This window comes from Prosopis cineraria, unplaced genomic scaffold, assembly GCF_029017545.1.
Source record: "Prosopis cineraria cultivar Desert tree isolate PC_DT_omini unplaced genomic scaffold, ASM2901754v1 PC2, whole genome shotgun sequence".
Lineage (NCBI taxonomy): Eukaryota > Viridiplantae > Streptophyta > Magnoliopsida > Fabales > Fabaceae > Prosopis > Prosopis cineraria.
The window spans coordinates 37,501,689-37,525,534 of NW_026555333.1; the positions used below are offsets into that span (position 1 = coordinate 37,501,689).

Sequence of the window (23,846 nt, forward strand, 5' to 3'; positions counted from 1 at the left end):
AAATATGTATCATATGTAATCTTTCTATAGGTGTCATCTTTGTCCTCCCTTCATTTATAAAAGGAAGCTTGGGTTGTGTTTAAGGAAGAGTCTATAAGCACTATTCATTAAAAAATAAGAATTAATATATTTTCCTCATATATCTCTTAAATCTTCTCATCTCTCTTGAAAGTTTCACTCAAAAGTATCTTACTTCTATCATATAAAGATTCGAGTATGCTCTGCACTTACCTTTTTGAGGAACCTATGCATCAAGAAAAATCTAACCATAATCCATGAGTGGGAGTTGTATCATTACACTTAAAGATCCATGGGTTAATGTAATAAGGGGTTGAGGATCCTACAATAGTGATATTTTCCTAAGAATGGCGTTGAGAGACCATACCCAAATCAATATTATCTCCAGATAGAGATACATAAGGATCCCTAGATCTATAATGGTCAATCCACTCCATGGCTAGTGCAGCATCCTTAGTTTTTTTAACTTTTAAAGTTTTAAGTGTTTAAAGGGTAAATTGATAAAATTAAGTGATTAATCAATTAATGATATTTTTATATGAATAATATGGTTTTTGGATAGTTGGATAGCTTTAGAAGAGGGTTAAATTGAAATTTGAGCAAACTATGGCACAGAGGGCCCAAAACATGTTGATGATGGATGGACAAAAATTTGAATATATCAGATTGGTTGCATGCAAGGAAAATAAAAGAAAGAGAAAAGCAAATATGAGAGAGGCGATGGTGAAGGCTTGAGGTCTACTAGGGTTTGACTTTAGAAGCAATTTGGAGGTGTTTTGAGCAAGAATCATTCTTGGGTAAGCTTCCTCTCTCCTTCTCCCTTCTCATTTATGCAAATTTTTCATAGATTTAGGTAGTGTGGGGCTTGATTTTGGTTTCCCTTAGGTTTTGACCAAATTCATTAGCTTAATTGGGCCCTTAGGGAGTTAAGTCAAGCTTCTAAACTTAGGTTTATGGATTTTGTAATGGTTTAAAATTTTTGGTTAAGGATTGAATGAATCCTAAATGAAATTTGAGACATTAGGAGCAATATGGGTGAAAATTAGTGTTTATCTAAGTGTTTAGGTGCTATATGAAACTAATAGAGTGTGTTGGAAGTGTTAATGATGTTAAAGTAAAAACTTGGGTATGGTTAGTACCCAAATTAGACTAAAAAGGGATTAATTAAATTGATGATTATTGTTTAGTCTTTTAGATTAAATATTGATCGAGCATTATTATGCCAATGGATACTTGTGGAGATAATATTTGATCATGATAACCCTTTTAGTGACAAAAGGGTTAAGATAACTGAATAATCTAAACTTATTATTTGTGTTTGAATGGTTGTATGGAATTACAAAAATTACCGCCATTATTGTTTTGAAATAAGTGTATTATTAGTATAAATGATTTGACTTTATAAATCTTATGTGAAGTTGAAATTTATATGTTTTCATATATGAGGTTTTGAAAGAGATTTATGCTAAATCATCTTAAATCTATATGCATACTTGTGAATGTTGGAAATTGTGCCCTAAGACAATCATTATATTATGCACATTATTATTTAATGAGTTTCTCTTTTATTATCATATTAATTGCATGTTCACTATGATAACTGTATTCTTATACAAATTATAGTGATTATCATAAATATCTATGGTCGGTCATCTATGAGGGATTATAGATGAAACGAGACTAATATGACTTTAATTAATTATAGAGATATAAATTAAAACCATAGGCACTTGAAAGAGTATAAGGTGCTAGACCAACCTGCTATGAGAAAGCTGCATGGTATAAGTCATAAGCTTATCTCACATGTAATTAAATCACTAAGCCCTTTGACCTGAGATTATTATGGATTCTTATATGTTGACCACTAAACTTTGACCTAGTTAAAAGTCACCTTTGATTGGGTGATCATAAAGGTTATGATTGAGTTTAGTGATATTTATGAAAAAGAATGAGTCAAGATAGAATTCATTCCTCATATTAATTAAGAAATATTACCTAGTCCCTTGATAAGTAAGACTGAAAAAATATATGACCATACTACAATGGAAATGATTTTTTTATTGTTATAGTCAATCCACTCAAAGATCAAAAAAGTAATGATTAAGTAAAGGATAATGACAATTTCATATTTCAAACTTGACCAAAATATCACATGACAAAAAGGATATAATACAATTATATAATAGTTACATCAGATCATCGATCCCCATATGAATTGCATAGCTGCAATGTCTTGCTAGATGTTACTTGTCACTTGTGGGCTAGTAGCGTAATTAGCCTACTACTAACTTTATATGGGCCTATAAGGTCACACATTAGAACAATGCAACTCGAACTATAATGCTTAAGTTCATTAAATCTAGAATGTGTCTAAATTCAATGCTTTATCTAGAGTGAATGAATTATATATATATATATATATATTAAATATTTATTTGATAAATATTTATATCTATATGAAATATAAAATTCAAAATATAATTTTATTTATCAAATGTATGTTCATTATTTTAGTTGTTAGTTTTGATAAGTTTAGAATATAATTTTTAGCTTGATTTGCTAGTCCTAAGAATGATTGAAATTCTTTCTTATTTTTTATTTCATCAAACTCTAATATCTTTTGTTAATATGTTTTTGTAATTCTATTCCATTATTAGTTATATATTATCCTAAAAATCCTATCCTTTCTTTTCTTAATTTAACTTTTTTAGGTGATATATTTAATCCTTTTCTTCTATTAATGTTATAAATTCTTCTAAATATTTTTCATGTTCTTCTTTATCTTTCAAAAATATTAAAATATCATCTATATATATTACACTAAAAATTTTTATTGGTAATAATAATTTTGTCACATATTCTTAAAATATACTAGGGTTATTATGAAATTCTATAGGTAATACATCTAATTCATATAATCCTTCTGATATACTAAAAGCAGTATATTTTTTTACTTTCTTCTAATTTTATTTGAAAAAATTTAAATTTACAATCAAATTTACAGAATATATTTTTTCCTCTTATTAGATTGAATAATAAATCTATTTTAGGAATTGGGTATCTATTTCTTATTGCCAATTCATTTAACTTTTTATAGTTTATCAGGTGATAAATATTCAGATCTATTTTCTCTTATTAAATTATTTTATTTTATTTCATTTATATGCATTACAAATTCTTTTTTATTACTTTCAATCTAAAGATAAGGTTTACAATTTATTTCTTTACTATTAATTTTTAATTCTATTTTTGCTAAAAATCTAGATTTTTCCCAACAAACTAAAGGATTATCACTATAGTTTTTCAATAGTCTTTCTTCAATTGTTTTTCTTTTTACTTCTTTTGCGATATTTAACATTTTTACTAAATTTTTGACTTCATTATTATGTAAAAATTTTTTATTCGGTAAAATTTATACTTCATATTCTTCTATTTTCTTTTGAATTTTTTCATCTTTTCTACTATATAATTTGCTTACTCTTATTCTCCAAACTTGATGATTACAAGGTAGTGTTAATATTATTGCTTTTTCAAATATATGTAAGGGATAATATTGTTCTATAAAATCTATTCCTAATATTACATCACATGAATTATCATTATATTGATTAAATTTTTTTATTTTAAATTTATATCCTCTTATGTGAACCATAACATCTCTTACTTCTAATTCTATACAATTAATTTCTTTTCCTGCCCCTTGCATTATTTATATTATATTTTTTCTTTTTCCATAATTTGTCAAGTAATACATTTGCTTTTGCTCCAATGTCTACTAAGGCATGATATTTTCTTAATCTATATTTTTTATAATTAAATTTTATCAATATGTAATATAGCTTTGTCATATCAATTTCATTTTTGGAATTACTATTATTTGGTGATTAATATTTATTATAATTCTTTCTTTTTGTATTCTCCATAGTTTAACTTGTTCTAAAAAATCTTTTTCTAAAATTATTTTACTCTGGTCATTATTATCATCTATTATCCAAAATTTTACACTTATGACATCCCTATTATTTATTTTTGTTGATGAAATTGTTCTGTTTCCTTCATTAGTTATTTCTAAGTTATTATTTGTTAAACTTAATTGTGTTGTACTTTTTTCTTTTTTTAGGTCTATAAAGTCATTACGTCTATCCAATTTAATTCTTTTTTTACTTCTATTAATATATAATTATTATTTTCTCTTGATGTTTTAAGTCTTAATGATTCTAAATTTGAGGTTATAGGTCATTTACTTCTAGATCTAAGTAATAGTCTTTCTTCTCTAGATATTCCTTTACTTGTGCTAGGTCTTTGTTCTAGACTTAAACTTCTTCTTGTAGGTTGATTTATATTAATACTTAATGTTGGGGTACTAATTCTTAATGATCTTTATCCTATAATGTCATTTGTCAATAATCTTCTTGAATTATTTTCATTTTTATGATATCCTATAGTATTATCCAATTTTAATCTTAATTGTTCAGGTATTGTTATTCTTGTTGGATCTAATTTTACTTCTTGTAATTCTAGCATAAAATGTTTATCTATTATTAATTTTCATTTATTCCTTTTATAAATTTTATGTTCATTTATAAATACTAATCCTATCATAGCTATTATGCTTATTGTTCTCGATCCTGATAATAATTTTATTCCTCCTAATTTATGATATATTAACAAAATTTTATTCATATTTTCATCAGCTCTTAAAATATAAAAATTAGTATTTATTGTAAATTTTAATTTTTAATACATTAAATTTCTTGCTAATATTTCTAAAATACTATTTTCAACACTACTTATTATTCTTCCATAAATCATTAATAATTCTATAGGTGTATTTCTTCCTTTTTGAAATAAGTTTTTACTAATAATTGTACACCTGTAATATATATTTCAGTTACTTCATCTTTAAATGGTAATTTATTAATTTCTGCATCTATTAAAGCTTTACTTATTAATGATATTTTTAATACTTCTTCGGTTAGAGTTGATTTTGTATGGTGTTTCTTTTCTAAAACTACACATAAATATTTTTCTTGTTTTTAGATTTTACAAGTTTTCATACTTTGTTCATAAAAATTTTATTTTTTAATTCTTCAGGTTTTAAATTTAATTTTATATCTCTTATTTTTCATATTTTTTTTATTAAAAGTCATTCTTTTTTAAACAATTCCTTGTTCAGCTTCTATAACTTCTTTATAATCATCATATTAATTTTGATTACTACTTTTAAGTTCATCTTCTAACCTACTCATTATATACATATAACTTATTTCTTCTTTAGATTCATTATTTTTAGTTTCACTTTCACTAATTATTTTTAGTTTATAAATTTTTGTATCTAATTTATTTAATTCATTTTCTATTTTAATTAATTTTTTATCATATCCTATAGGTTTTAAGTCTTCTTTATGAGCTTCTTCCATTATTTTTATAATTTTTTTGTCTATTTTACTCGGGCGGTTAAGTGATATATGCCCCAGTTCTCCACAATTATAACATTTACATTTCTAAGATTTTTTTATTATAATTTATTTTTCTCTTTCCTTTTTTTTTAAAGAATTTTCTTAATTTACATTTCCTATATTTCCTATAATATTTATCTTTTGGATATTTTCTAAATTTTATTTTTAATTTTCTTTTCTTTCTTTTTTCATGTTTTTCTGTTTTGCATCCCCATTTATGTCTTTTTATTAATTCTCCACATCTTAGAATTGTTTTATTTGTTTTATAATATTTCATATTTCTCCATACAGTTCTACATTTATCAGCTATATATTTTTTTAAAAATAATTCTCTTTTTCCATTGTGTCTACTTTATTTAATACATTTTTGGTCCTTGATTTAAATCATCTATAATTTCATCTCCAAATGAAGTTACTTGGTAAGTATTATAATAATTTTTTAATATTGTATCTGATAATAATTTTGGTAGTTTTTTATAAAATAAATCTAAATAAAATCTTTGTTCTTTTAAGTCTCCTAATCTTGCTTCATAGTAATTTTTTTTATATCACATATAAAAGCATTTAAATATTCTAGCTCTAATGAACATAATTTTATTTCATGTAATATTTTTATAGCATCTTTTTGTTTACTTATTTCATTTATATCTTGTGTTAATCCTACAAATTCATTCCTTAATATTTTTTAGTATTTTTCTATAATCATAGCATAGTAGTCCCTTCTATTATTAGGTTTCCTAAATTTTTCTCTAAATTCTTGAGGTTTACTTCCCCACCAATTTTGTACATTTTCTAAGAATGTTGTTTCTATTAACATAGTTGCAATTTGTATATCTATATTTTTTCCCACTAATGCTATTAATGTTGCTTTTCCTCATTCTTCTATTATTTTATTATTATCCAAATTACAATCTAAGTCTAACCATATTCTTGAATTTGATATTTGTTTATTTTCATATTGTGCTAGTGGTGTTGGTATAAATTCATTATTTTTTAGTATATTAAAAGTAGTTGAAAAAGGTATATTATTGCAATCTATTTTATTTTGTTTTATAAAATCAATTTCATAACTTACTTCTCGTTCATCTTATTCTAACATTCTTTCATCTCTTGGTTCTTCTGATATTCTACTTGACTCTACATTTTTGTTTTTGTAGGATGGGCCATCCAAATTTGGTGGTCTAAAATCTTGAGGCATTCCATAGGGTTGTTGTTCATGGATTACTATTTGTAAATTTGTATTCTGCATATTTATAAAAGCTTCATCATAGTTATTATTTATCAAAATGTTTATATTCTTGTTTTATATTTTCTAATTCTTATCTTCATTTTTCAATAATTTTTCTAATTCCATTTTTAATTCTTCTCATTGACGTAGTTCATCATCTTCTAATTCATCTATTCCTTTAGCCATATTTATGTCTATATTTTGCTGTGATTTTTGCTGTATTTTCTTTATGGGTTTATAATTATAATTTTCTAACATTATTTCTGCAGCTCTATTAGCTTTTTCAAATTCCTCTTCATTTATTTCATTTTCTCCTTTTAATTTTCTTTCTATTTCTAATTCTAGTATTTGTTTTATTTCTTTTTTCTTTTTTTGCATAATTTGTTCCATTTTCTTTATCAAATATTTCTAATTCTAAGTTTTCTATTTATACATGTATAAACCATATCTTATTATTTATTATTTATTGTCCTTTTCTTAATTTTTCTGTTTCTATTCTAGCTTGTTTTATATTTTCATGCATATCTTGTTTTCTTTTTTTTCAGTCATATAATTATCTTCAACTATTCTCATCATATTTACTTGTGACCATTCTTCTTCTATACTATTATGAGAATTTATTCCTAAGACTTTCCATTATTCTATAAATATTATGTTTTCTTAAACTTTGTTCATTTATTAATTGTTCTATATCATAGTTTATTTCTTTTAATTGTTTATTACAATCCTTTTTTAGTTCATATACCTTTTGTTCTAAAAGTTTAGCATATTCTTTAAGTTTTATTAATCTTTCTTTAGGATTTTCTTTTTTTAGTATTATTTGTACTTCTTCTGATAACATTTTTATTATTTTTTTTTCATTAAATAAATGTTCTAAATTACTTATATTCTCATTTATATAAGAACCTAATTGTTTCATTAAAAACATATTTGTTCAATTTGCTTGATTACTTATGTTAACTCCTTCTCCTCCTGATAAGAAAGATACTAAGATACATGATAAATTTTGTACTTGTAAATAAAAACTTTTTGGAAGTTTATTTGTTCTACTTCATACATTTTAGGTTTTATTATTTTTATTATATTCATTATATAATTTTTAACTATTTTTTCAATTTCAATAATCTCAAACAATTATTTATCCAATTGCAGTACTATCAGCCAAACTATTATCAATACAACAAATAATTTCTAATGCAAGAAAACAAATAAGGATAGCAAAAAAAGCAAGAAACTGAGTAAATTAACAACAATAAACTTTAGAGATTAAGAAGCTCATGTTATCTTTCTCTTAACATTATCATGACCTCATACTTTAATACCATAATGTGAACAGTTGGCTATGTGCTACTATAGAATTTGACCGATGCTGATTCAGGTCATAGCAGAACATAAAAGATTCTCAGTCCTCTTTCATACTGAGACTAACAAGCCAAAGTCTCTTAATCCTGGCTATAGACCATTTACAGAACTATTTTCTTCAAACCAGCACAACACAGCCTTCCTTATTTTCGACTGGAGACGTACCCATAACAACACATAACCAGTAATCTCCCTTATAGGATCATTGCAGAAATCAAAACTTTGTTAAGCATCATATAATAATTCCCCCTTAATCTCCAAAAAGAAATTACTTAGACATGCCTGTTAATCTTCAATACTTGTAAAGGTTGAAATAATTGAAACAAATACTTTTATTAATGGTAAAAAAGATATCAGAGAATTTTGAATCTCAGATTGCAAGAGAGAATTAAAAGCAGAATACTTGACTAAAACTTACAGGACTTTATATAGAGTTGGCATACCAACCCTATTTACGTGACCATGGTTAATGGATGATAAAAAGTAACCTTAATAATTAAAATCTACTTTTGACTAAATAAAAAGTAAAGAAATAATTACAATGATTACAAGTGACAAATTATCTTTCAGCTTCTTTTTTATTTTTGTTTAAGTAAAGATTATTTTTCAAAAACTTAATAGAACAACAACTGCAAATGAAGCTCAGTGGACATATTTCACTGGACCCACTACATGTATATTTTTAATAGGAAGAAATAGCAAGAACTCCAAAAATTTTAATAATTGATATGAAAGACTAAAAAATAATCAAATGGAAAATGATGAAGGGACTAAAAGGAAAATATGTTAAGTATTATCTGAATATGCAATTCACAAATACAAGTATTGTGAAGAAAAAAGACAAGCTGATAAAGACTATAAAGATCCTTCTATCAACATGAATATTCTGGATTGGTCTCACTGACATGTAAGGACAAGAAGATGGCAGAAAAGTAGCTGACAAGACAAAAGTAATTGCCAACTCTTGAAGAAAAGTAAGGTGGTAGACAAAGTGAAAAACAAAAGTCAAAAAAAAGCTGAAAAATAATTTGTCACTTGTAATCATTGTAATTATTTATTTACTTTTCTATTTAGTCAAAAGTAGATTTTAATTATTAGGATTACTTTTTATCATCAATCAACCATGGTCATGTAACTAAGGTCGATATGCCAACTCTATATAAAGCCCTGTAAATTTCAATCAAGTATTCTACTTTCAATTCTCTCTTGCAATCTGAGATTCAAAATTCTCTAATTTCTTTCTTACCATCAATAAAAATATTTGTTTCAATTATTTCAAATTTTACAAGTATTGAATATTAATAGGTATGTCTGAGTAATTTCTTTTTGAAAATTAAAGGGGGATTATTATCTTATGCTTAACAAAGTTGTGATTTCTGCAATGATCCTATAAGGGAGATTACTAGTTATGTGTTGCTATAGCTACCCCTCCAATAAGCAATAAGAAATAAAGGAAGGCTATACTGTACTGGTCTGAAGGAAGTGGTTCTGTAAAAGATCTATAGTCAGGATTAAGAGACTTTCGGCTTGTTAATCTCAATATGAAAGAGGACTGAGAACCTTTCATGTTCTACTATGACCCGATCAGTATCGATCAAACCCTGTAGTAGCACATAACTAGTTGTTCACATTATGGTTTGTTTATTTGAAATATATATATATCCCAAAAATAGACTTATTATTTAATCTAATAAGAGGAAAAAAATATATTTACCAAATTTAATTGTAACTCAGGATTTTTTCAAATAAAGTTAGAAGAAGAAAGTAATAAATATACTACTTTTAGTACATCTGAAGGATTGTATAAATGAAATGTATTACTTATGGAATTTCATAATAGTCCGAGTATATTTTAGGAATATGTGACAAAATTATTATTACCAATAAAAGACTTTGTTTTAACATAAATAGATATTTTAATATTTTCTAAAGATAAAGAAGAACATGAAAAACAACTAGAACAATTCATAAATTTAATAAAAGAAAAAGGATTAAACATGTCACCTAAGAAAGCTGAATTAAGAAAAGAAAGAATAAAATTCTTAACTCAATATATAACTAATAATGGAATAAAATTATAAGAATATATTAATAAAAAGATATTAGAATTTGATAAAATAAAAAATAAAAAAGAATTACAATCATTTTTAAGATTAGTAAATCGAGATTATATTCCTAATTTATCTAAATTAATAGTTAAAGTAAGTAAATTAGTAGGAGAAAAAAATAATTTGGATATGGGATAAAAAAAAGAAAAGATAATAAACCAAATAAAGAAATTATGCCAAGATTTACCAAAACTAACAATCCCAGTAAATAATATATCATATTAACAAAAAAGATAAAGAAGTAATAACCATATGTGAGTGAAAAATTTAATGAATCTCAAACTAGATATCATTTTAATTAGAAAGAATTTTTAGTAATAGTTAAAGCTGTACAAAAATTTAAATTATTTATAGTCAATACTAAATTCATTATAAGAACTGACAATACTCAAATAAAACACTGGTTAAATAAAGAAATAAAAACAACTCAATTATGCAATAAAATTTTAATAAAATGGCAATTCGATGTCTTATTATGATTTTGAAAATATTAAAGGAAAAAATAATCTTGTTGTTAATTATTTATCCATATGCAGTCAAATAAAGGACAATCAAGTATGACGACAAATAGTAGTGGAGGATCACTGAGAGAAATGGCCCCACTAGAACAAGTAACTATGAAGGTGAATATTCTTGAAATGAATGAGCCTTATTGCAAGTCAATTAAATATAAGTATTCAATCTCTATCTGGACCAATGCCTCATCTCACAAATAAGGTGAATATTTTGACAAATAGAGTGGATTCCTTAAAATATAAAATTAAGGAACCATTATCTCAAAAAAGACAAGTAACTGATGTTTTAACTCAAACATTAGAAACTTAATTCCAACCTCACAATCCATCCAGATCAGGCCTAATAACTCTATTTGTTAAAATAGTAAAACAAGCCTAGGAAGAAGTCCAAACACCTCAAACTAGTCCTTCTCTTCTACCTTTTTTAGAAGAAGTCCAAACCCAGTATCTTCATCATTCAAGACCACTAAACAATATAAATATTTCAAACTTCTCATCAATAGAACTAATCATTTCCTTCTACCCGGATCCAATAATATTAAATATGTTTCTCATTATTCTTTCAACAAAGTCATTATATATCCAGGAACCTCTCCGCAACTTGTAAAAACTCTTTTAGTTATGGCCTTATACACTATATCCATTAATGATATGTTAGAAATATCTAAACTTCCAACTCCCATCCAAGAAGCTGCCAAACATTATTTTGAAATTGTAACTCAATATTGAGTTTATATTCGGTGTTATTCAACAATAACTGAAATAACTCTAGAAAAATTTTACCCTCCAATTAATCTTATAAAATTTGCAACAACAAGGAAGCCTTTTCAGTATGAAGAAGAAAAGAAAGACATTGCTAATGATGAAGACTTCCAGTATAAGACGTCAACAATAAAAGCTTAAGAATGTTTTTGATTAAAAGTTATTTTTCTTTTGAATTATTCTTTCTTCTGCATTTATAACTTCTTCATATTTATCATATTCATTTTAATTATTATTTTCAGCCTTATCTTCTATTTTATTTATCATATACATATAACAAATTTCAATTTCCTTTTTTGTTTCACTATTTTTAGTTTCAATTTCACTTATTATCTTTAACTTATATATTTCTATATTTGATTGTTCTATTTCACTTTCTATTTCTAATAAATTTTCATCATATTTTATAAGTTCTAAATTGTTTTCATAAGCTTCTTGTAATATTTTTATAATTTTCTTATTTTTATCCTTGGAACAATTTGGTGATATATACCCTATTTCTCCACAATTATAACATTTACATTTTTTTTATATTTTTTTATAATTTATTCTCTTTTAATTTAATTATAATTTAATTCTTTTAATTTTTCTTTTTCCTCAATTTCCATTAATTCTTCTAATTGTTGTAATTCCTGTTCATCTATTTCACTTATGTCTTCTTCTTCTAGTGTTTTGGCCATATTTATATTCATGTTTTTGTTGAATTTTATTTTTATTTATTTTTTTTAAGTTTATAATTATAATTTCCTAACATTATTTTTGCAATCTTACAACTCTCTTCAAAGTCTAATTCTTTTTGCTCCGTTAATTCTATTTCTTCTTTTATTTTTATCTTTTTATTTATTGCATAATTGGTCCCATTCATCTTATCATAAATTTCTAATTCTAATTTTTCAATTTGTTCATATATAGCCCATGTATTGTTATTTATTATTTCTTGTCCTTTCTTTATTTTTTCTATTTCTATTTTTGTTTGTTTCATATTTTCATGCATATCTTGTTTTCTTTTTTTTTCTTCAGATACATTATCTTCAATTATTTTTATCATGTTTATTTGTGAACATTCATCTACTAATTGTGTTTTTAGATTTATTCCTAATACATCCATTATTCTACAAGTATTATATTTTATCAAACTTACTTGGTTTTTTAAACATTCTGTATAATATTTTAATTCTCTTAATTGTTCATAACAATCTTTTTTCATTTCATATATTTTTTGTTCTAAAGATTTTGCTAATTCTATTAATCTTACCTTTCTTTCTTTAAGATTTTCTTTTTCTAATATTATGTGTACTTCTTCTGGTAATATTTTTATCAATTCTTCTTGATTAAATAAATATTCTAAATCTTGTATATTTTTATATATATAACATTCCAATTGTTTTATTAAATACATATTTGTCCAGTTTACTTCATTAAAAGAACTATCTCCTTCTCCTTCTAACATAAAAGGTACAAAAATATATAAAGGTTCTTCTATTAGTAAGTAAGAACTTTTTAGGAGTTTATTAGATTCTACTTCATACATTTTTTATTCAATAATTTTTATTATGTTCATTATGAAAAGTTATTTAAAGCTCCTATTATTGCAAAACTAAATTATAAACAATAATAGTATTCTATATGATTTCTATCTTTTTCTGAATTTCTTAAAAATTCTATTGTTTCTAATCTTATTAATTCATCAACTAATTGTTATAAGTTAGTCTTATTAATTTGATGATTTTTAAACAAATAATGATATTGATATAAAGCTTGAAAAAATCTAATTAGCATATAACAAATATTTAAAACACAGATAATAGAGTAATTCAACAAACATAAACATTAGAGATTAAGAAATTCATGCTATCTTCCACTTAATTCTTATTACAATCCAACCTCTAATACCGTAACTGGACCAACTAGTTATATACTACTACAGGGTTTGACCGATAATGATCCAGGTTATGAAAGGGTCTCTATCCTCTTTCACACAAAGAATTATCAGGCCAAAAGTCTCTTAATTCGACACAAAAACCTTTCTCCTTCAGATCATCACAGCACAACCTTTCTTCATTTCCTACTGGAGGCGTGACTAGGGCAATATATAACCAATAATTTTACAGGATCATTGCAAAACTATAACAAAGAATAAAGTTTCTGATAATAATCCCTCCTTAACCTCTAACAAAAATTACTCAGACATATCTGAAATTAATCTTCAATACTTGCAAACACAAAAATAAATGAAAAGGTAATTTTATCAATAGTAACAAGTAGAGATCAGAGAAATCTAAACTCAAATGACAGGAGAAAGAAGAGGCAAAGAGATTATCAGATGCGTCTCGCCTCTAAGATTATAAGGCTTTATATAGAGTCAGCATCTCAACCCTAGTTACATGACCATAATTAATTAAAGATAAAAACTAACCCTAATGCCTCTAAGATTACAAGGCTTTATATAGAGCTGGCATTCCAATCTTAATTACATAACCACAGTTAATTAAAGATAAAAACTAACCCTAATTATTGCAAAAGACAAACTCACTTTTGACTAATTACAAAAGATAAAGAAAATGAATACAAAAGACAGAATTACTTTCGGCTACTTTTCTTTTTATCTTCCACTTTATCTGCCACCTTTTTTTACCTTTCGCTATTTTTTTTGTCATTTTCTTCTTGTCTTTACATGCCGGCAGGTTTAATCCAAAATATTCATATTAATAGAGGGATCTTCGTAGTCTTTTTTAGATTGTCTTCTTTCTTCACAATATTTATATTTGTGATTTACATATTCTGATAATGCTTAGCATATCTTCTTTTTAGTGCTTTTTGAATTCTCCATTTGATTATTTCTTATTTTGTCATACCATTGATTAAAGTTTCTTGAGTTCCTGCTATTTCTTCCTACTAAATAGATACATGTGGTTAGACCTGTAAAATAAGTTCATTGGGCTCCATTTGATGTTACAATCCTATTGAGTTCTTGGAAAATAATATTGAATTCTTAGGCTCTTATTGTTGAAATTCTATACTAGAGGTCTTCATCATTGACAATGTCTTCCTTTTATTCTTCTTCATACTCAAAAGACTTCCTCGTTGTTCCAAATTTTATCAGATTAATCAGAGGGTGAAATTTTTCTGAAGTTATTTCAGCTATTATTAAATAACACCGAATATAAACTCGATATTAAGTTACAATTCTAAAATAATGTTTGGCAATTTCTTGGATAGGCTAACATATCATTAAATGGATGTAGAAAGTATACAATGCCATAATTAAAAAGAGTTTTTACAAATTCTGGAGAGGTTCCTGAATATACAATGACTTTGTTAAAAGAATAATGAGAAACATATTTAATATTATCAGATTTGAATAAAAGAAAATGATTAGTTTTATTATTCTTTCAACAAAGTCATTGTACAACCAACAACTTCTCCAGAACTTGTAAAAATTCTTTTCAGTTATGGTTTTATACATTCTCTATGTCCATCTAATGATATATTAGAAATATCTAGACTTCCAACTCCCATCCAAGAAGCTGCCAAATATTATTTTGAAATTATAACTCAATACCAAATTTATATTCGATGTTATTCAACAATAGCTGAAATAACTCCAGAAAAATTTTACCTTCCAATTAATCTCATAAAATTTAGGACAAGAAAGCACTTTAAGTATGAAAAAGAAAAATACAAAGACATTGTCAATGATGAAGACCTTTAATATAAAATTTCAACAATAACAGCTCAAGAATTCAATATTATTTTTCAAAAACTCAACAGCACTGTAACAGTAAATGAAACCCAATGAACTTATTTTACAGGACCGACTATATATATCTGTTCAATAGGAAGAAATAGTATGAACTCAAGGAACTTTAATCAATGGTATGATAAAATAAGGAATAATCAAATGAAAAATCCAAAAAATACTAAAAAGAAGATATGCCAAGTATTATCAGAATATGTAAATCACAAGTGTAAAAATTGTGAAGAAAGAAGACAATTTGAGAAAGACTATGAAGATCTCTCTATCAATATGAATATTTTGAATTACATCTGCCGGCACGTAACAACAAGAAGAAGATGGTAGGAAAAAAAGTAGCTAAAAACAAAGAAGGGTGACAGACAAAGTGGAACACAAAAAGAAAAGTAGTCGAAAGTAATTATGTCTTTTGTAATCATTTTCTTTATCTTTTGTAATTAGTCAAAAATAAGTTTATTTTTTGTAATCATTAAGGTTAATTTTTATCTTCAATTAACCTGAGTCATATAACTAAGGTTGGTATGCCAGCTTTATACAAAGCCTTGCAAGTACCATTTAAAAATAAGCTCTTTAGTTCTCTTCTTTGTAATTTGAGATTCAAAATTCTCTAATCTCTTTCTTACTATTAATAAAAAAATTTTGCTTTCTCAAATATTTCTATCTTTGCAAGTATTCTGAAGATTAAACCACATATGACCGAGTAATTTTCTTTTAGATATTAAGGAGGGATTATTATTAAAAACTTTATTCTGTTATAATTCCGCAATGATCTTATAAGAAAATTATTGATTATATGTTGTCATAGGTACACCTTCAATAAGGAACGAAGAAAGGCTGTGCTATGATGATCTAAAGGGGAAAGGTTTTGTGCTAGATTAAGAGACTTCTGGCTTGATAATTCTCTGTATGAAAGAGGACAAAAACCCTTTCATAACTCGAATCATTATCAATCAAACCCTATGGTAACATATAACCAACTGGTTCACTTATTTTTTATATTTTCTAGATTTATATTTTTTATAATTGAATTTTATCAATATATAATATAATTTTATCATATCAATTTTATCGTTGAGATAACTATCATTTGGTGATTAATATTTATTATTATCCTTTCTATTTGTATCCTATATGGTTTAACTTGGTCTAAAAATTCTTTTCTTAAGATTATTTTACATTGTTTATTATTATCTTCTATTATCCATAATATTATGTTTATAACATCCCTTTTATTTATTCTTATTATTATTGATGTTTTATTTCCTTCTTCTATAATTTGTAAATTATTATCTAGACTTAATTGAAAAGTACTCTTTTCTTTTTTTAGGTCTATTAAAGTTATAATTTCATTCCATGTAGATTCTTGTTTTAATTCTTATTTATTCTTGTTTTAATTCTATCAGTATATAGTTATCATTTATTCTTGGTCTTAGTGTTGCCAAATTTGAGGTTACAGGCCTTTCTAATGTTCTTTCACTTTGTGATCTAGATCACCTATCTTCTCTAAATATTTCTCTATTTGTATTAGGTCTTTGTTCTAAACTTAAACTTCTTCTTATGGGTTGATTAATATTTATATTTAGTGTGTGTGTGTATATATATATATATATATATATTCATGTATACATATATAATATAATATGTATATATTATATTATATTGTGTTAATTTTAAATTAATTTTATATGATAGATTAAATTTAATAACTAATATGATATAAGATAATATCACATCAATTTTATAATTTAAATTTATAAGATAAATTTAAATTAAATATGATATTATAAATTTTATTTATGAGATAAACTTAATTTATATTTCCGTTGGCCCTTCAATGCCTTTGTCAACCAATGTGTGGGTCGTGATACATCCAAGTATAGCATTCTTTCTTTGAGCCCTTAGGACTTCTAAAATGCATCCTATCAAATGAGTGTAGCTTTTGCAACTTCTCTAACTTTCTAGATGTTGTCAAAGTTGAATGCGATTCCTCTTTTAATGATTCTTTAAAGATAATGACAAAAAAGGTGTCATTCTAGCAGAGAACTATCAAAAATCTTTAGTAAGAATAATACACTCAAACTTATTCAAAGGACAAATCTATTTTAATTGTTTCCCAAATATGTTACAGGATTAAAAGATAAATATTGTAGAGAAGCCTTAGTGGCCAAGGTTCTTGGAAAAAAAGGGTCACATATATGATAGTCCAATATAAAATTATGTTTAAAATACAAAAAAAAACACATCAAAACTTCAAAATTATAAAAGAAACTCTCAAAGAAATAGGAGCCCTCAAAAACCTCAACCATAATTCCTAAAAGAATAAAACATAGCCAAATACAATTACCACTAGTTTTAGACTTTTCCAAAACTGGCAAAACTTGCCCAATTAGAACAAGGAAAATTAAAAGAAATAATAACCTATGAGATATTAAGTAGGTCCACCCCCTTATAAAATGAGAGACCAAATTACCTACAATAATTCCAAGACAATCTATAGATTAATAGGAGTAGATTTCAATCTTAATTTCAGAACCAATATATCAGGCAAAAACATCTAGAACTAAAAATGAAAATTCTGAAGAAAACAAACTAAATGCAGTCAAAAATAAATAAAGAATTTCAACAATCCACAGATTATTAATCCATAAGAAAGTCATTAATGGTTATAAGAAGATTCTGATTCAAACAAAGAGAGAATATTTCTCATACCATACAGGCAATATTCCCTCCTTATATTCCAATTAATATAAAAAAAGGTAGAAAATATTATGAATTCATCCTGGTAGCTACAAAATCCATCATGAATAATCATCAAGGACAAAAAAGGAGGATTTTATAGTCAAATAAAAATTCATAAGGTTTTTCACCTTATACATCAAAAAAAATTTCAATAAATTACAATGATCTAGTTCATAATTACAATGGTATAATGTTTTATACTACAAAAATTATGAACATTCCTGTTTTTTTTTTTTTGGTTCAATAGGGATTGTCCAAACACTTTTCTCAAAAGGTTTCATATCTTTGGACCAATAAAGAAAATTCCTCTCAGAGAAAAAAAAAACCAATTTTAAAGAAAATGAAAAGCCATTTTATTTCTTTTGTCATATAAGCTAGGGCTTCTCAATGGTAACAAAAAAACCACCTAGTCCTACAGTAAATTATTTGATCAAAAGATTCAAAGTAAAATGGTGGGATAAATACAAGAAGGAATTTGCACGTTCAAAAGCAGTTCTTAAGTTGAATCCACTGTTAAGGCAATCCCACAACAAATCAAAGAGCAAAATGCTGCATCAATGGCATTTCTAGCAGAAAAGAACAAGCTGATGATACAGCTGGCAACCACCAAAAGAAGAATGGGCATCTCTTATACAAGAGATGAGGGTTATCAATTGGTGGCTGACAACAAAAAATAGCAAAATCAAGAAAGCAATTCACAAGAATAAAGAAAAAATAAAGAAAATAAAAAGGAAAGCAAGAAAAATAGACATGAGCCATGTACTAGAAGAAAGATAATCAAAGTTACTTAGTTAATCAGAGTTACTCAACCAAAGTTACTCTGAATTTTTCTATATAAACAGAAGATCCCATGTTTTATAAACATCAGGTTTTTCTGACTCTCTCTCTCTCTCTTTTCCTCTCTGTAAATTTCCTCTCTACTAGTAATATACCTCCTTCAACCTTCTACTTAATCTCCTTATCAGCACCTTGTACTTTTTGCTTCTTTCATATAAATAAAGTCATATATACTGTTTCATATATGCTCAATCTATATGTACCATTTCATGTTTCATACCCGCTTCCCGTAATAGTATCAGAGCTTATTGATTTTTGCACTTGCTGATTATTTTGTTTAAATTTAAGGGGGGGGAGAGAATCAAAAAAACTTGAAATTTTCAACTTATATAGAAAAATTCAAAGTATCTCTAATTGTATAACTCTGATTACTTTTGTCACTCTAAATCTCTTATATCTTTTTTTGACGCATGACTCATGTCTATTTTTTTCTTGCTTCTCCTTTCTTTGTTTTCTTCTCCTTTTTCTTTATCTTTTCCTTCATTCCTGTGACTTGCTTTCTTCATTTTACTATTTTTACCAATCAGCCACCAATTGTGATAATCCTCAAAATCAACACTAAATATGTTTTCCTACCTATGACACTTGAGAAACTACTACGAGAGATGCCCATTCTTCTTTGGTTTTGATGCTGCCAACTGTGTCATCAACTTTCTTTTTTGCTAGAATAGTTGGTGGTGTAGCGACTTGCTCTTTGATTTGCTGTGAGATTGCTTTATTGCTTTTGAACTCAAATTCCTGGTTGTATTTTTTGTAGGATAAGGTGGTTTTTCTATTATTACTAAGAAGCACTAGCTCATTATCATTTTGGAAATAAAATGGCTTTTTATTTTTTTTTTTAACATTCATACCGTTCTCCCACCTTCGGAGGTAGTGTTTTCTATACTTTTTTGACAAGGATGCAACAAAATCAAAAGAAAATGAAGAAAAGAAGAAAGAACCACCGAAAGCAACTCAATCTCGATTAAGAAAAGTCATCAGTGTTGAACAAAAGACATCTCAACCCAAGTCATGCTGGACTCTATAAAATAAGACTTTTTGGTTTTACAGACATTGAATTTTCGAACCCCTTCTCTCTCTCCTTGTAAACCTCTTTCCACTTGTAATATGTCCCTTTCTTTTGAGCCTACTTTCCTTCTCTCCCAACCTAAACACTTGGTACTTTTCTTTTTTATTTTTGTATATAAATAAAAGTTTTATATTCATATTTATACTCCTTTTTAATCCTCACATGTTTAAAATCGGATTAAGATGATTTAAATATTCATGTGATTTAAACATATAAATGTTCAAAACGTATAACTTTTATTTATAATATTACATTATATTTTATTTATTTATTATTTGTGTATAACATCCAAATTCTTTTTAGAATAAAAAAGGACATATAGTAAAGTTATCTAATGAAGAAAACTTTAATGAAAAACAAATACCAATAAAAGCTAGACCTATATACAAAAATCAAACAATTACTTGAAAAGAAATTAATAAGATCAAGCAAATCTCCATAGAGTTGTTTGTCTTTTTATGTCCAAAATAGCATAGGAAAGAGGTGCTTTAAGATTAGTTATAAATTATAAGCCATTATTTTAAGATAGATTAGACATCCTACTCCTAATAAAAAAGACTTAATAGGAAGACTACCTAATGTGTCAATATTCTCAAAATTTGACATGAAATATGTATACTACTAGATACAAATAGCAAAAAGAGATAGATATAAAAAAGCTTTTACACTTCTTTTTGGACATTATAAATGGAATGTAATGCCTTTTAAATTAACAAAAATGCACCCTCAAAATTCCAACAAATAATGAATGACGTCTAATCCACACAATAAATTCACCATAGTTAACATTGATAATATTTAGTGTTTTCCAATTCAATTGAATTTAAACATCTAGATCAGTTTTATCAAATAATAAAAGCCAATGGTTTAGTGGCCTAAGCTAGAAAAATGAAATTGTTTCAAACTAAAATAAAATTTTTAGGGATGGTAATATATCAGGAAAGATAATGCCAACTAGTAGAGTCATAGAATTTGCAGAAAATTTTCCAAATAAAATTACAGCCAAAAATCAATTACACAAAATTTTAGGATGTCTAAATTATGTAGTAGACTTCCTTCTAAGGACAAGGATGAAGATAACTTTACTTTTTTAAAAGACTATAGAAAAAACCCCCCAAAATGAACAAACAAATGGTAAAAATAGTAAAAGAGGTAAAACAACAAGTCAGAAATAGGATAAGAAGGAATCTTAAAACAGTTAGAAGGAGATAAAGAGAAAATAGCCAAGTTTTACTTAGTAGCATAAAGGCTCAACAACAATATTTCAATATTAAAAAAAAAATTATCTATCATTTTCTGTGTTTCAAAATTTCAAAACGATTTGATAAATCAAAAATTTTTCATAAAAGTAGAAGCAGCAAAAGATATTTTGCAAAAATATGTTAAAAACCTAGTTTCAAAACATATTTTTTGCCAGATGGCAAGCAACTTTATCTTGTTTTGATTTCAAAATATAGTTTTATTTTTTTGCCAAATTTAAAATATAGTTTATAAAAGGAAAAATAATTCTCTTCAAGATTTTCTAACATGAGCAAATCAACAACAGATATAGCCAAAGGTATGTCTAGGGTTTTGAAGTTAGATAAAATCAAAGATAATGGTTGAGTGAGTCTGATAGAGTTTCTTAAACTAGAACTCCTTGTTCTATCCGTGCTTCACACTTCTATGCTATTTTCCACCATTTATTTTGTTTCACACTCTCTTGTTGCATTACCATCCTTGTGAGGCCCAAGGATGCTAAGATTGAACATCAATAACAAAGCATGTTGTTTTATATAGAAGAGACCCATCAAAAGGAAGTTCATAGCACTTTAATCTCTCTATATTTGCTATGGACAGGACAGGTATCCAGATGTTAGGACAAAAAGTGAACTCAACAACTTTGTTTGACACCTAAAATTCGAAAGTTCTGATCAAATATCAAGCTCCAAAATACATTTTATCACCCAGGATTATCAAAAGCTTAATCAGCAAGTTTTGCAAACAGAGACAAACATTGCCAATTTCAAATTGTGCACAACATTGTCCATCGAGTTCTCTATATACAACTCTAGGTATGAAATCCCTAAAAAGTACTACTCCTTACCAGTCAAGTGTCCAATGACAAAAACAAATTTGAAACAGAAACCTTAACTTGTATGTACAGAATGTTGCAAAAGAAAAGGCACAAACCACCGAGGTATTCATACATAGGCCAAAATGTTTATGCACAAGCGCAGCTAGGGAAGAATCAAGGGGAAAGAGAAACTCACATCGTTGAGGACCACGCCCACCCTTGGTGGCAAGGCAAGGGAGTCAAAACTGGAACCAGAAAGGCTGCTGTTACATTTGCATCAGTTTCCTGATGAAATCATCAAGCCTTTGACTGTTTAAGAGAAAAATTTTACTTCTATATAGTGAATACCATATGATTCCTAGAAGGAAAAGAAAGGACTATATGATTGCAATAGATCATGTATAAAATAACTCATGCAAATAGTAAGCCCACCGAGAATAATACACAATCCTAGTATCATAACCAAAAGTCATACTTCTATGGCTAATAAGCAAATTGCCATGTAAAACCTGTTTAGCATGCATAATTTATCCTCATATTTTCAACAGTGCATGATCTATTCAGGACATCAAAATTAGATTAATTAGTGAACACAAATCTATATTGCTGAGTACACACATATGTCCCAACAGTGCAAGTGAAGTAATAATAAAGCAAAGTGGATGACGACTCAGAGACAAAGTGCGTGAGTAGAAACAAGAACATTAACTTATTCTTCAATTAGGCAAAAAAAAAAAAAATTGCAATCCAAAGCCATATATAATTTAGTCACATTAGTGTAAGTAGAAACAAGGATAACAATATCTTTCTTTAATAGTGAGACCGATGCAAGGGAAAAATAAAGTACCTTGTCTTCTTGAAGGGGAATTCTTTCACTTTTCTAGCAAACTCAATTTCAGTAGCTGTCTAGGTATATTACGACTGTCCCAGCACAAGTCCTGACAAATAATTACCCATACAAAAGCACTTATCAGTGTTCAAACTTTAAATTTCTTTTGGGGGATAGAAGGAAGGAAAAAGGAACCTGCAAAATCAAAAGTTATTGAAAATAGAAGCAATAATAATCCCAAAAATCACATTAGAACAATTATGGAAGTGTATAACCTAGGAAATTACCTTACAAGTATTCACACCATCATCAACTGCTCTTTCAAGGTCATCCAGTATACCATCAGTACTTCATCATAACACAACAGAGGAAACCGAATCCCCACCTTCTTCATTTTTCACAACAGTTACCTATACATCATTATAATTGGATCACAATAGTTACCTCCAATTTCCTCAACTGAATTTCTGAAGCACGGACACGCCAAAATCAGCGCCGTGTCCGTGTCGGATAATGCGTATCCGACACGGATACTCGTCCTGTACGCTGATGCGGCGTGTCCCTTTTTTTTTTTTTTTGCCAAACGGGAGGACACAGGCGGCTGCCGGCGGGCACGGGTCGACGCGGGTAGGACATGAAACGCAGCTGGTTTCGGCGTTTTTTTTTTCCCCTAGATGCCCTACTTCACGAACGCCGACCGATCCCTTTCATTCCCGAGTCCTTCGCCTGATTTGCGTCACTCTGCTCTGACCCAACGACCCTGCACTTCCGCCGACCGCCGTCCTTTCCTCCTTCTCCGTCAAGCTCGAACGAGGTAATACTTTCCCCTGTCACTCTGTCTCTCCGAGCCACTGTCGCGCTCTGACTCCGCCTTCTCAGTCAATGTTTCGGTGTCTTCCTCAGTCATTGCGTTGCTCCTTGTCTCTCCTACTCAGTCGCGACTCAAGAGGTCTGCTGTTCTTTGTTATTATGTGGACATCCGATCGATGGGAGAGCTTTTAACCAAAAGGAAGAAAATGTTTGGTTTTTCTTTTCAACCGTTACCTTTAGGCCTGTTTGGTATGATAAAAAAATTTTTGATAAAATTAAAATTAAAATTAAAATTAAAAT

General features: G+C 27.1%; 1 long non-coding RNA gene across 6 annotated transcripts in view; it reads right to left on the minus strand.

Annotated features, from left to right (window-relative positions):
- LOC129298558 (uncharacterized) overlaps positions 1–23,703 on the minus strand; it is a 43,751-nt gene extending 20,048 nt beyond the window's left edge. For 5 of the 6 annotated variants that reach the window (XR_008590381.1, XR_008590386.1, XR_008590379.1 and 2 more), the window contains exons 1-3: positions 23,024–23,703; positions 22,755–22,845; positions 22,104–22,216 (exon numbers count right to left, since the gene is read on the minus strand). This is a non-coding gene — a long non-coding RNA (uncharacterized LOC129298558). Of the gene's footprint in view, positions 1–17,036; positions 17,677–22,103; positions 22,217–22,754; positions 22,846–23,023 lie in introns of those variants that run through there. The other variant, XR_008590383.1, reaches the window with a different exon arrangement.
- Between the last annotated feature and the right edge of the window lie 143 nt (positions 23,704–23,846).